The sequence below is a fragment of the Bombina bombina genome, chromosome 2 (assembly GCF_027579735.1).
Source record: "Bombina bombina isolate aBomBom1 chromosome 2, aBomBom1.pri, whole genome shotgun sequence".
Lineage (NCBI taxonomy): Eukaryota > Metazoa > Chordata > Amphibia > Anura > Bombinatoridae > Bombina > Bombina bombina.
Window position 1 is genome coordinate 795,209,780 of NC_069500.1, and position 15,774 is coordinate 795,225,553.

Sequence of the window (15,774 nt, forward strand, 5' to 3'; positions counted from 1 at the left end):
AAAGCCTGTTACCAGGAAAATCTACCACAAGATATGGAGTAAATGTCTTTATTGGTGTGAATCCAAGAATTACTCATGGAGTAAGGTTAGGATTCCTAGAATATTGTCTTTTCTCCAAGAGGGCTTGGACAAAGGATTATCAGCTAGTTCCTTAAAGGGACATATTTCTGCTCTGTCTATTCTTTTGCACAAGCGTCTGGCAGAGGTTCCAGGCATCCAGGCATTTTGCCAGGCTTTGGTTAGAATTAAGCCTGTGTTTAAACCTGTTGCTCCCCCGTGGAGCTTAAACTTGGTTCTTAAAGTTCTTCAAGGAGTTCAGTTTGAACCCCTTCATTCCATTGATATTAAACTTTTATCTTGGAAAGTTCTGTTTTTGATGGCTATTTCCTCGGCTCGGAGAGTCTCTGAGCTATCTGCCTTACAATGTGATTCTCCTTATCTGATTTTTCATGCAGATAAGGTAGTCCTGCGTACCAAATCTGGGTTTTTACCTAAGGTGGTTTCTAACAAGAATATCAATCAAGAGATTGTTGTTCCATCATTGTGTCCTAATCCTTCTTCAAAGAAGGAACGTCTTTAACATAATCTGGACATAGTCCGTGCCTTGAAGTTTTACTTACAAGCTACTAAAGATTTTCGTCAAACATCTACCCTGTTTGTCGTTTACTCTGGACAGAGGAGAGGTCAAAAAGCTTCGGCAACCTCTCTTTCCTTTTGGCTTCGGAGCATAATACGCCTAGCCTATGAGACTGCTGGACAGCAGCCCCCTGAAAGGATTACAGCTCATTCCACTAGAGCTGTGGCTTCCACCTGGGCCTTTAAAAATGAGGCCTCTGTTGAACAGATTTGCAAGGCCGCGACTTGGTCTTCGCTTCACACGTTTTCCAAATTTTACAAATTTGATACTTTTGCTTCTTCGGAGGCTGTTTTTGGGAGAAAGGTTCTTCAGGCAGTGGTTCCTTCCGCTTAATCCTGCCTTGTCCCTCCCATCATCCGTGTACTTTAGCTTTGGTATTGGTATCCCATAAGTAATGGATGATCTGTGGACTGGATACACTTAACAAGAGAAAACATAATTTATGCTTACCTGATTAATTTATTTCTCTTGTAGTGTATCCAGTCCACGGCCCGCCCTGTCCTTATAAGGCAGGTCTAAATTTTAATTAAACTACAGTCACCACTGCACCCTATGGTTTCTCCTTTCTCTGTTTGTTTTCGGTCGAATGACTGGATATGACAGTTAGGGGAGGAGCTATATAGCAGCTCTGCTGTGGGTGATCCTCTTGCAACTTCCTGTTGGGAAGGAGAATATCCCATAAGTAATGGATGATCCGTGGACTGGATACACTACAAGAGAAATAAATTTATCAGGTAAGCATAAATTATGTTATATACACACAGTTGTATGCAAAAGTTTAGGCACCGATTTTCATTTATAAGTAATTGGGTGTTTGGATTAGTATTTTGATTTTGATCTATCAAATAACTGAAGGACACAGTAATATTTCAGTAGTGAAATGAGGTTTATTGGATTAACAGAAAATGTGCCATATGCATCCAAACGAAGTTAGACAGGTGCATAAATTTGGGCACCCCAACAGAAATATTTCATCAATATTTAGTAGAGCCTCCTTTAGCAGAAATAACAGCCTATAGCCTGTAATGAGTATCTGGATTCTGAATAAAGGTATTTTGGACAATTCCTCCTTGTAAAACAGCTCTAGTTCAGTTAGGTTTGATGGTTGCCTAGCATGGACAGCCCGCTTCAAATCACCCCACAGATTTTTAATGATATTCGGGTCTGGGGACTGGGATGGCCATTCCAGAACATTGTACTTGTTCCTCTGCATAAATGCCAGAGTAGATTTTGTGCAATGTTTTGGGTCGTTGTCTTGTTGAAATATCCAGCCCCGGCATAACTTCATCTTTTTGACTGATTCCTCAACATTATTCTCAAGTATCTGCTGGTATTGAGTGGAATCTATGCAACCCTCAACTTTATCAAGATTCCCAGTACCGGCACTGGCTACACAGCCCCACAGCATGATGGAACATCCACCAAATTTTACTGTGGGTAGCAAGTGTTTGTCTGGGAACGCTGTGTTCTTTTGCCGCCATGCAGAACGCCCCTTGTTTGTTTCATCAGTCCACAGCACTTTCTTCCAAAATGAAGCTGGCTTGTCCAAATGTGCATTTGCATACCTCAAGCGACTCTGTGGCGTGTGTGCAGAAAAGGCCTCTTCCGCATCACTCTCCCATACAGCTTCTCCTTGTGCATAGTGCGCTGAATTGTTGAACGATGCAAAGTGACACCATCTGCAGCAAGATAATGTTGTAGGTCTTTGGTGGTGGTCTGTGGGCTGTTTTTGACCGTTCTCACCATCCTTTGCCTCTCCGATATTTTACTTGGCCTGCCACTTCTGGCCTTAACAAGAACTGTGCCTGTGGTCTTCCATTTCCTCAATATGTTCCTCACAGGGGACACTGACAGCTTAAATCTCTGCAATAGCTTTTCTTCATAAATGGAAAGAGTCCACAGCTGCATTCATTACTTTTGGGAAATAAGAACCTGGCCACCAGGAGGAGGCAGAGACACCCCAGCCAAAGGCTTAAGTACTCCTCCCACTTCTTTCATTCCCCAGTCATTCTTTGCCTTTCATACCAGGAGGTTGACAGAGAAGTTTCAGAAGTTTGTTTAGTCTCTTATGGTTGGTAGTACTTTTCAACATGGAACGGGAGTCAGTCTCTCAGTGAGGGCTTTGATGAGAGTCCGGAGATGCAGGAAGAGTCTTTCTGCAAAGCCATCCCTACTCATTTTAACAACTCCACAAGCAATCAAGTTGTTGAACTTCGCTGCCTGCTTTCTTCTCTCAAGTCCATGGCAGAGGCGAGGCTACTAACAGTCACACTTGAAGGGCCGTGTTCCTGCTCCACGGCGTAGATTCCTGTAAGATTGTTTTATTTTACTTCTTCATGATTGTACTGTAACTCATTTGTTCCTGCAAACTCACATGAAAAATACAGGGTCTCAGTGGGACCTGCTTTAGTATCTTGGAATCAAGGGTTAATATCTCCTGAGGGGGATTATTGAACAGAGGGGTGTTTAATCATGTTTATGTGATTCAATCTGCTTATGTGTAGTGTTAACTGGGCTTGTGGCTTTTGGAACATAGCAGTCTTTCGAAGTGATGCAACCTTACGGATGTGCACACTTTTTTTTTTTTGGACTGTACGGTTCCCCTTGTGACCGGGCGTGTTTACGTTCTGGTCTCCCATTTCCGCATTCCTGACTGTGTGGCGATGGAGAATTCTAGTCTGCTGGTGTCTAGTTCATTGGAGGTGGTGAGTGCCCCAGTCATTGTGGTTGTCAGGTGCCATTTAAATATTATAGTTTATTAGTTTTATATTTAGTCCATTTTTTGGTATCCTTTATCTATTATGGAGGATGCTGATGTTAAGATTGTTCAACTTTCTGATTCAGATTCTTCGTCCTGTGACGAATGTGAATTGGCCCCATTGACTCAGGTCAGTCAGTTATGTTCTTTAGGCCGTTCTAGAGCGCCTTGTTCCTCGGGCTCAGGTATTCAAGGGACTGCTGAGCCATCTGCCTCGGGGAGGCGAGTTCCCTACCGCTCTCTACTACTACACATGTGGGTAACCCAGGTTATGTTTTTTCCTCCTCGGAGGGTGGATTGTTCCCCCCGGAGGTTGTGGCACGTTTTCGCTTTTACATACTTTTGGCGCTGGTGTGTCTACAAAGTCCAGATGTTTATTTGCGATTGTGCTCATGCACGATTGCCGCAGGTATCTCGGCCACAGGAGGGCATGTGCAGTTCCCTTGGTTATGGGACTCATCAGTCTCCTCCTTCAAATGGCTCACCTCGTTAGACATGGGGGGATGAAGTAATCTCCTTTAAGTCTTGTTATCAAGATCCTTCCCAGTTTTTTTGGAAGAACGGGGTTTCTGTTAGGCTGGTCCTGCGGATCTTTCTGTTCTTCTTGGGCGTTAACCCTCGGTTTGCCTGTTATTTTATCCAGTTAGGATAAATTTTATTTTCTTTTTCATGCTATGTTTCCTGCGGGAACTTTCTCTAGGATCGATACTCAATGTTTGCTTCTACGGAAGTTGTTCGGGACACGTTAGTCCCATGTTTGTCTGTTTTTTCTTCCTCCTTCTGAGGGCAGATTTAGACAGCTTGGCATTTATGACTCTGGTTGCAGGCTGGTCCTGCTTGGGTTCAGATCTTTTGTCTCACAGCTTATTCAGACACGTGGCGCCTATTATACCTTGCTGGTCAGGTTGGGGTGCCGAGTGCTCTCAACTTTATTTGTTCCTTGTTATTTGTTTTACAAGTTTCAGCTAAGAATTGTCAAGAGGACCTGCGAGTCCATGCGGCTCTTGGTGTTGTTTCAGTCCTAAATAGCAGTTTCTCTGGTGACTGGGTCAGTGATTTTTGCTGCGTCACTCTCTGTTGCTTCCGATACCCCTGGAACCTAGAGTATTCCTTCCCACATGGTGGGAAAATTAGAGGGTTTAGCGCCTCTTTTCCGCCGGTCGGGAAGGTGTTGATTTAGGAAATTGTCCTTTTTGGACTTGTTCCTTTAGTGGTTCTCTTCTTCATTGAGACCTTCTTGGACTTTGTCAGTTTCTCCTTGTGGATGGGTCACTTCGGGAGTTGGTTGTTCCTTTTTTGGGACATTAGACAGTGAGGTCTTTTTGAGCTCCGGTTAGGGGTCCTTCCCCGGTGTTGGGATAGAAGAGGTCCTAGTGGTTTTCCACTCATATGGTTCAGGTATTGCCATTCAGGTGGCATCCAAGCCCATGTTTTACTGTCCTCTGACTTTGAATCTGAGGTGATGTGGAGGCTTGATGTTGCTCTGTTCGGGTGACTTGTCGTCACTGTTCCCCTTGTGTCTGGAGCTCGTGGCTAGCTGGACAGCTTGCTCAGCATACTAATGCTCTGTGGCTACTTTGTACTGTAGCAAACCGAGGGTTGCTAGTTCGATCCCCGGCGAGGTCTACTCAGCCTTCCTCCTTTCGAGGTTGGTAAAATGAGCAGCGACTTGTGTCCCTTAAGGGGGATTAGCCGCGCTTTTCAAGCAAGATCATGTTAATGTTGCTTGGACGCCTGTTAGCTCTAGTGTCCTTTTATGGCCTTGGCTCTTTGGAGTGTTGGGCTCCTGCAAGGGGTGGTCTCTTCCCTTTGGGTCGGGACTTGCAAGGGCTTCTTGCTTTTGTTATCCAGGTTATTCTGGATTTTCCCCATGGAGGTCTGTTTTTTTTTTATATCAGAGGAGGGATTTATGTTCCTGGAAGATTGTTTAATCTAAACTTTTGTGGGGCCCGGGCTTCTTGTCCTGATCTTCCGGTTGTCGAGGGTTTTACTCAGCGTTTTCTCTTTGTGGATCCCGCTGTGGGAGGTTACTGGACCTTATGATTCTAGGACTGGCCTGGGGGTTCCAGTTTCTGGGGTACTTTGGATTAGCCCTTGTTCTGGCTGTTATGTTTTACAACTTGGCCAGATTTTTTGAGAGCCGGGGATTCTTGGAGCTTGTCTTGTGCGGACGATACGGTTCCCTTTGGACATCCAACTAATGTGACCTGATGGTGGGCTTTCCTGCCTAGCAAATGGAAGGTTTGTGGTTGCTCAGCTGTCTTTTGCGCTTGGTATGTGTGCTAGCACAATGGTGTTTTAAGGGCCTCTTTCCGTGTTTGTCAGTGACGTGGCCTTGTGTCCTCTCGGTTCTTCCTACGACTTCCTGTCTTATGGGCAGGTGTTTATTGATGCTCTCCTCTTCAGGGGGCTCGTTGTCGTCCTCACGGAGGTGTGGTTCCTTTTTTGGGGGCCTCTCCTGTTTTCAGGAGGTTGGAAGAGATGTTTAATCTGGTTTGGGGATTGGTCTGCTCTTTGAGTTGTTCCTTTCCATCTGGGGAGCTGCTGGCTCCGCATTGAGACTTAGTCGGGTGGCTTTGCTAGATCTCTTTGGGTCTTACGCCTGCTCGATTGTCTTTAGGTTGAAGTGGCTGTCCATTCTTCCACCCTTTTGGGGGCCAGTCTTGGGGTTCCTTTCTGTTCCCTTGCTTTCAGATCTGTTGTTGCTTGGGCTGGTCCGGCTAGGTGTAGGATCTGAGATCTGTTGTTCATCCTCAGGTCTTGGGGTGCCAGTGGACCTTTTTTTTTTTTTTTTTTTTTTTTTTTTAAGTTCTTTGTCTCTTCCCCTTCAAGATCTGTGAGTAGGTCTGGCAGCCTGGATTGCCTTTAGTGTGTCCTCTGCCTTGGAGGTTGGACAATCTGCTATTATGTTTGGCTGCTTTTTTCTTACGGATAGTGTTTTCTCAGTGTCTTCCTATGGATGGCAGCGTGTTCTGGACTCAGATGTTTATCTTTCTGAGTTTGCTACTCAAAATTTTTCTGTTTGCTCAGTCTCTGAGTTCTGACGTTTTGAGGACTTTGTCTTCAGCCCTTCAGTGGTTCACACTTGTCCTCTCCCTTTTGGGGATTTTGGTACTGTACTAGTAAGGGTTCTGTGGGGAGCAACTGCTGGGCGACGGTTCTCCTGGCAGATTGTTGGCTTAGTGAGTTTGCTTTGCGGCCTCTAGTTAGGCTTTCGGACTATCTGCGGGTCAGTTTCCTTGGGGACTTTTCCTTCTAGTTTTTTTGCCCGGCTCAAACGAAGCAGGGTTTGTTTGGGTTGTTTTTTTGTTTTTTTTCTTTCAGTCCTGGAGCCCTCTGAATGGGCCCCCTATTGTACTCTCCCGTTTTTGCATTCAGTGTCCTCTATAGCTTGGGTATTGTTTTCCCAAAAGTAATGAATGCTGCTGTGGACTTTCCATTTATGAAGAAAAACTTAAATTATGGTTACCTAATCATTTTCTTTTGTTCAGATGGAAAGAGTTCACAGCTCCCCACCCATATTTTTTCTTGTGGGGCATCTCCCTTATTTTTTATTTTTCTGTCACCTTTTCACCCTGGTATTTCTTCTACTTTTCTTTGTTCCTCGGCAGAATGACTGGGGGATGAGGGAAGTGGGAGGAGTATTTAAGCCTTTGGCTAGGGTGTCTTTGCCTCCTCCTGGTGGCCAGGTTCTTATTTCCCAAAAGTAATGAATGCAGTTGTGGACTCTTTCCATCTGAAGAAAAGAAAATTTTCAGGTAAGCATAATTTGTTTTTTTGTAGGCTTCCCCATAACCATAATGTTGAACCATCTTTGTTTTCAGATCATTTGAGAGTTGTTTTGAGGCCCCCATGTTGCCACTCTTCAGAGGAGAGTCAAAGAGAACAACAACTTTCAATTGGCCACCTTAAATACCTTTTCTCATGATTGGATGCACCTGTCTATAAAGTTCAAGACTTAATGGGCTCACCAAACCAATTGTGTGTTCCAATTAATCAGTGCTAGGTAGTTACAGGTATTCAAATAAAAGAAATGACAAGGGTGCCCAAATTTATGCACCTGCCTAATTTCGTTTGGATGCATATTGCACATTTTCTGTTAATCCAATAAACCTTATTTAACTACTGAAATATTACTGTGTCCTTCAGTTATTTGATAGATCAAAATGAAATTGCTGATCCAAACACCCAATTTATTTATAAATGAAAATCATGGAAATTGTCAGGGGTGTCTAAACTTTTGCATACTGTTTTTTATGTATGTGTTTATATGTGTGTGTATGTATGTATGTATGTATATATATATATATATATATATATTTCATGTAATTTGGCAAGAGTCCATGAGCTAGTGACATATGGGATATACATTCCTACCAGGAGGGGGAAAAGTTTCCCAAACTTCAAATGCCTATACATACACCTCCCACCACACCCACAACTCTGTTTTACAAACTTTGTCTCCTATGGAGGTTTTGAAGTAAGTTTGTGCTTGATGTTAATGATTTCTTCTATGATAAGTGCTTCTAAGCATTCTGAAGCCCAATTCCTCTGAGTACAGTGTTTGTCAGACGGATGTGAAGAGAGTATCGCCTATTGATTTTATGGTTTCTCTCACGGAAAATCTTTTCAAGGGTTCTCTGTTATCGGTCATAGGGATTAATCTTCTACCTCCCTTTTCAGATTGACGATATACTCTTATATACCATTACCTCTGCTGATAGTTTTCAGTACTGGTTTGGCTATCTGCTATATGTGGATGGGTGTCTTTCGGTAAGTATGTATCTTTATTTAAGACACTCTCAGCTATGGTTTAGCGCTTTATGTATTAATATAAAGTTTTAAATATATGTATTTTACTTATATTTGCCATGAGTTAGGTCTATGTGTATTTCCTTTTGCAGTCTAAACAGTTTCAGTAAGTTTATTTAAACTTTTTTCTTACCTGGGGTCCAATCTTTTTCTAATTTGACTTTCATTTTTTCGCAGGCAAATCTAGGCTTGCGAGGGCGCAAAATGCTGTTTTCTCCAACATAGGTGTGTCCGGTCCACGGCGTCATCCTTACTTGTGGGATATTCTCTTCCCCAACAGGAAATGGCAAAGAGCCCAGCAAAGCTGGTCACATGATCCCTCCTAGGCTCCGCCTACCCCAGTCATTCTCTTTGCCGTTGTACAGGCAACATCTCCACGGAGATGGCTTAGAGTTTTTTAGTGTTTAACTGTAGTTTTTATTATTCAATCAAGAGTTTGTTATTTTAAAATAGTGCTGGTATGTACTATTTACTCTGAAACAGAAAAGAGATGAAGATTTCTGTTTGTATGAGGAAAATGATTTTAGCAACCGTTACTAAAATCCATGGCTGTTCCACACAGGACTGTTGAGAGGAATTAACTTCAGTTGGGGGAACAGTGAGCAGTCTTTTGCTGCTTGAGGTATGACACATTCTAACAAGACGATGTAATGCTGGAAGCTGTCATTTTCCCTATGGGATCCGGTAAGCCATTTTTATTCAGACAGTAAATAAGGGCTTCACAAGGGCTTATTAAGACTGTAGACATTTTCTGGGCTAAATCGATCATATTTACACATATTTAGCCTTGAGGAATCATTTAATCTGGGTATTTTTTGTAAAATAATATCGGCAGGCACTGTTTTAGACACCTTATTCTATAGGGGCTTTCCCTAATCATAGTCAGAGCCTCATTTTCGCGCCGGTATGGCGCACTTGTTTTTGAGAACAGCATGACATGCAGCTGCATGTGTGTGGAGCTCTGATACATAGAAAAGTCTTTCTGAAGGCATCATTTGGTATCGTATTCCCCTTTGGGCTTGGTTGGGTCTCAGCAAAGCAGATTCCAGGGACTGTAAAGGGGTTAAATATAAAAACGGCTCCGGTTCCGTTATTTTAAGGGTTAAAGCTTCCAAATTTGGTGTGCAATACTTTTAAGGCTTTAAGACACTGTGGTGAAATTTTGGTGAATTTTGAACAATTCCTTCATACTTTTTCGCAATTGCAGTAATAAAGTGTGTTCAGTTTAAAATTTAAAGTGACAGTAACGGTTTTATTTTAAAACGTTTTTTGTGCTTTGTTATCAAGTTTATGCCTGTTTAACATGTCTGAACTACCAGATAGATTGTGTTCTGACTGTGGGGAAGCCAAGGTTCCTTCTCATTTAAATAGATGTGATTTATGTCATAAAAAATTTAGTAAAAATGATGCCCAAGATGATTCCTCAAGTGAGGGGAGTAAGCATGGTACTGCATCATCCCCTCCTTCGTCTACACCAGTCTTGCCCATACAGGAGGCCCCTAGTACATCTAGCGCGCCAATACTCCTTACTATGCAACAATTAACGGCTGTAATGGATAATTCTATCAAAAACATTTTAGCCAATATGCCCACTTATCAGCGAAAGCGCGACTGCTCTGTTTTAGAAAATACTGAAGAGCATGAGGACGCTGATGATATTGTTTCTGAAGGGCCCCTACACCAGTCTGAGGGGGCCAGGGAGGTTTTGTCTGAGGGAGAAATTTCAGATTCAGGAAAAATTTCTCAACAAGCTGAACCTGATGTGATTACTTTTAAATTTAAGTTGGAACATCTCCGCGCTCTGCTTAAGGAGGTGTTATCCAATTTGGATGATTGTGATTATCTGGTCATTCCAGAAACACTATGTAAAATGGACAAGTTCCTAGAGGCCCTGGGGCCCCCCGAAGCTTTTCCTATACCCAAGCGGGTGGCGTACATTGTTAATAAAGAATGGGACAGGCCCGGTATACCTTTCGTACCTCCCCCCATATTTAAAAAATTGTTTCCTATAGTCGACCCTAGAAAGGACTTATGGCAGACAGTCCCCAAGGTCGAGGGGGCGGTTTCTACTCTAAACAAGCGCACCACTATACCCATAGAAGATAGTTGTGCTTTCCAAGATCCTATGGATAAAAAATTAGAAGGTTTGCTAAAAAAGATGTTTGTTCAGCAAGGTTACTTTCTACAACCAATTGCATGCATTGTCCCTGTCACTACAGCCGCGTGTTTCTGGTTCGATGAGCTAGAAAAGGCGATTATTAGTAATTCTTCTTCTTATGAGGAGATTATGGACAGAATTCGTGCTCTTAAATTGGCTAATTCTTTCACCCTAGACGCCACCTTGCAATTGGCTAGGTTAGCGGCGAAAAATTCTGGGTTTGCTATTGTGGCGCGCAGAGCGCTTTGGTTAAAATCTTGGTCAGCGGATGCGTCTTCCAAGAACAAATTGTTTGACATTCCTTTCAAGGGGAAAACACTGTTTGGCCCTGACTTGAAAGAGATTATCTCTGATATCACTGGGGGCAAGGGCCACGCCCTTCCTCAGAATAGGTCTTTCACGGCCAAAAATAAACCTAATTTTCGTCCCTTTCGCAGAAACGGACCAGCCCCAAGTGCTACGTCCTCTAAGCAGGAGGGTAATACTTCTCAAGCCAATCCAGCCTGGAGACCAATGCAAGGCTGGAACAAAGGAAAGCAGGCCAAGAAACCTGCCACTGCTCCCAAGACAGCATGAGATGCGGGCCCCCGATCCGGGACCGGATTTGGTGGGGGGCAGACTCTCTCTCTTCACTCAGGCTTGGGCAAGAGATGTTCTGGATCCTTGGGCGCTAGAAATAGTCTCCCAAGGTTATCTTCTGGAAGTGATTCATCCTGTTCCATTAAAAGAACGAGGGATGGGGTTCTACTCCAATCTGTTCGTAGTTCCCAAAAAAAGAGGGAACGTTCAGACCAATCTTAGATCTCAAGATCCTAAACAAGTTTCTCAAGGTTCCATCGTCCAAAATGGAAACCATTCGAACTATCCTTCCATCCAGGAAGGTCAATTCTTGACCACGGTGGATTTAAAGGATGCGTATCTACATATTCCTGTCCACAAGGAACATCATCGGTTCCTAAGGTTCGCATTCCTGGACAAGCATTACCAGTTCGTGGCGCTTCCTTTCGGATTAGCCACTGCTCCAAGGATTTTCACAAAGGTACTAGGGTCCCTTCTGGCGGTGCTAAGACCAAGGGGCATTGCTGTAGTACCTTACTTGGACGACATTCTGATTCAAGCGTCGTCCCTTCCTCAAGCAAAGGCTCACACGGACATAGTCCTGGCCTTTCTCAGATCTCACGGATGGAAAGTGAACGTGGAAAAGAGTTCTCTATCTCCGTCGACAAGAGTTCCCTTCTTGGGAACAATAATAGACTCCTTAGAAATGAGGATTTTTCTGACAGAGACCAGAAAAACAAAACTTCTAAACTCTTGTCGGATACTTCATTCCGTTCCTTTTCCTTCCATAGCGCAGTGCATGGAAGTGATAGGTTTGATGGTAGCGGCAATGGACATAGTTCCTTTTGCGCGCATTCATCTAAGACCATTACAACTGTGTATGCTCAGTCAGTGGAATGGGGACTATACAGACTTGTCTCCGAAGATACAAGTAAATCAGAGGACCAGAGACTCACTCCGTTGGTGGCTGTCCCTGGACAACCTGTCACAGGGGTGACCTCCCGCAGACCAGAGTGGGTCATTGTCACGTCCGACGCCAGTCTGATGGGCTGGGGCGCGGTCTGGGGATCCCTGAAAGCTCAGGGTCTTTGGTCTCGGGAAGAATCTCTTCTACCGATAAATATTCTGGAACTGAGAGCGATATTCAATGCTCTCAAGGCTTGGCCTCAGCTAGCGAGGGCCAAGTTCGTACGTTTTCAATCAGACAACATGACGACTGTTGCGTACATCAACCATCAGGGGGGAACAAGGAGTTCCCTGGCGATGGAAGAAGTGACCAAAATCATTCAATGGGCGGAGACTCGCTCCTGCCACCTGTCTGCAATCCACATCCCAGGAGTGGAAAATTGGGAAGCGGATTTTCTGAGTCGTCAGACATTGCATCCGGGGGAGTGGGAACTCCATCCGGAAATCTTTGCCCAAATCACTCAACTGTGGGGCATTCCAGACATGGATCTGATGGCTTCTCGTCAGAACTTCAAGGTTCCTTGCTACGGGTCCAGATCCAGGGATCCCAAGGCGACTCTAGTAGATGCACTAGTAGCACCTTGGACCTTCAAACTAGCTTATGTATTCCTGCCGTTTCCTCTCATCCCCAGGCTGGTAGCCAGGATCAATCAGGAGAGGGCGTCGGTGATCTTGATAGCTCCTGCGTGGCCACGCAGGACTTGGTATGCAGATCTGGTGAATATGTCATCGGCTCCACCATGGAAGCTACCTTTGAGACGAGACCTTCTTGTTCAAGGTCCGTTCGAACATCCGAATCTGGTCCCACTCCAGCTGACTGCTTGGAGATTGAACGCTTGATCTTATCAAAGCGAGGGTTCTCAGATTCTGTTATTGATACTCTTGTTCAGGCCAGAAAGCCTGTAACTAGAAAAATTTACCACAAAATATGGAAAAAATATATCTGTTGGTGTGAATCTAAAGGATTCCCTTGGGACAAAGTAAAGATTCCTAGGATTCTATCCTTTCTTCAAGAAGGATTGGAGAAAGGATTATCTGCAAGTTCCTTGAAGGGACAGATTTCTGCCTTGTCTGTGTTACTTCACAAAAAGCTGGCAGCTGTGCCAGATGTTCAAGCCTTTGTTCAGGCTCTGGTTAGAATCAAGCCTGTTTACAAACCTTTGACTCCTCCTTGGAGTCTCAACTTAGTTCTTTCAGTTCTTCAGGGGGTTCCGTTTGAACCCTTACATTCCGTTGATATTAAGTTATTATCTTGGAAAGTTTTGTTTTTGGTTGCAATTTCTTCTGCTAGAAGAGTTTCAGAATTATCTGCTCTGCAGTGTTCTCCTCCTTATCTGGTGTTCCATGCAGATAAGGTGGTTTTACGTACTAAACCTGGTTTCTTTCATGTAATTAACAAGAGTCCATGAGCTAGTGACGTATGGGATATACATTCCTACCAGGAGGGGCAAAGTTTCCCAAACCTTAAAATGCCTATAAATACACCCCTCACCACACCCACAAATCAGTTTTACAAACTTTGCCTCCAAGGGAGGTGGTGAAGTAAGTTTGTGCTAGATTCTACGTTGATATGCGCTCCGCAGCAAGTTGGAGCCCGGTTTTCCTCTCAGCGTGCAGTGAATGTCAGAGGGATGTGAAGAGAGTATTGCCTATTGAATGCAGTGATCTCCTTCTACGGGATCTATTTCATAAGGTTCTCTGTTATCGGTCGTAGAGATTCATCTCTTACCTCCCTTTTCAGATCGACGATATACTCTTATATTTACCATTTCCTCTACTGATTCTCGTTTCAGTACTGGTTTGGCTTTCTACAAACATGTAGATGAGTGTCCTGGGGTAAGTAAGTCTTATTTTCTGTGACACTCTAAGCTATGGTTGGGCACTTTATTTATAAAGTTCTAAATATATGTATTCAAACATTTATTTGCCTTGACTCAGAATGTTCAACTTTCCTTATTTCCAGACAGTCAGTTTCATATTTGGGATTATGCTTTAAATTTTCATATTTTTTCTTACCTCAAAAATTTGACTTTTTTCCCTGTGGGCTGTTAGGCTCGCGGGGGCTGAAAATGCTTCATTTTATTGCGTCATTCTTGGCGCGGACTTTTTTGGCGCAAAAATTCTTTTCCGTTTCCGGCGTCATACGTGTCGCCGGAAGTTGCGTCATTTTTGACGTTATTTTGCGCCAAAAATGTCGGCGTTCCGGATGTGGCGTCATTTTTGGCGCCAAAAGCATTTAGGCGCCAAATAATGTGGGCGTCTTATTTGGCGCCAAAAAATATGGGCGTCGCTTTTGTCTCCACATTATTTCAGTCTCATTTTTCATTTGCTTCTGGTTGCTAGAAGCTTGATGTTTGGCATTTTTTTCCCATTCCTGAAACTGTCTTATAAGGAATTTGATCTATTTTGCTTTATATGTTGTTTTTTCTCTTACATATTGCAAGATGTCTCACGTTGCATCTGAGCCAGAAGATACTACAGGAAAACCACTGCCTGCTGGATCTACCAAAGCTAAGTGTATCTGCTGTAAACTTTTGGTAGCTATTCCTCCAGCTGTTGTTTGTAATAATTGTCATGACAAACTTGTTAAAGCAGATAATATTTCCTTTAGTGATGTACCATTGCCTGTTGCAGTTCCCTCAACATCTAAGGTGCAGAATGTTCCTGATAACATAAGAGATTTTGTTTCTGAATCCATAAAGAAGGCTTTGTCTGTTATTTCTCCTTCTAGTAAACGTAAAAAGTCTTTTAAATCTTCTCTCTCTACAGATGAATTTTTAAATGAACACCATCATTCTGATTCTTTGGACTCTTCTGGTTCAGAGGATTCTATCTCAGAGATTGATGCTGATAAATCTTCATATTTATTTAAGATGGAATTTATTCGCTCTTTACTTAAAGAAGTACTAATTGCTTTAGAAATAGAGGATTCTAGTCCTCTTGATACTAATTCTATACGTTTGGATAAGGTTTTTAAAGCTCCTGTGGTTATTCCAGAAGTCTTTCCTGTTCCTAATGCTATTTCTGCAGTAATTTCTAAGGAATGGGATAAATTGGGTAATTCATTTACTCCTTCTAAACGTTTTAAGCAATTATATCCTGTTCCGCCTGACAGGTTAGAATTTTGGGACAAAATCCCTAAAGTTGATGGGGCTATTTCTACCCTTGCTAAACGTACTACCATTCCTACGTCAGATGGTACCTCGTTTAAGGATCCTTTAGATAGAAAAATTGAATCTTTTCTAAGAAAAGCTTATCTATGTTCAGGTAATCTTCTTAGACCTGCTATATCATTGGCTGATGTTGCTGCAGCTTCAACTTTTTGGTTGGAAACTCTAGCGCAACAAGTAACAAATCGTGATTCTCATGATATTATTATTCTTCTCCAGCATGCTAATAATTTCATCTGTGATGCCATTTTTTATATTATTAGAGTTGATGTTAGGTTTATGTCTCTGGCTATCTTAGCCAGAAGAGCTTTATGGCTTAAGACCTGGAATGCTGATATGGCTTCTAAATCAACTCTACTTTCCATTTCTTTCCAGGGAAACAAATTATTTGGTTCTCAGTTGGATTCTATTATTTCAACTGTTACTGGTGGGAAAGGAACTTTTTTACCACAGGATAAAAAGTCTAAAGGTAAAAACAGGGCTAACAATCGTTTTCGTTCCTTTCGTTTCAACAAAGAACAAAAGCCTGATCCTTCGTCCTCAGGAGCAGTTTCAGTTTGGAAACCATCTCCAGTCTGGAATAAATCCAAGCCTGCTAGAAAGGCAAAGCCTGCTTCTAAGTTCACATGAAGGTACGGCCCTCATTCCAGTTCAGCTGGTAGGGGGCAGGTTACGTTTTTTCAAAGAAATTTGGATCAATTCTGTTCACAATCTT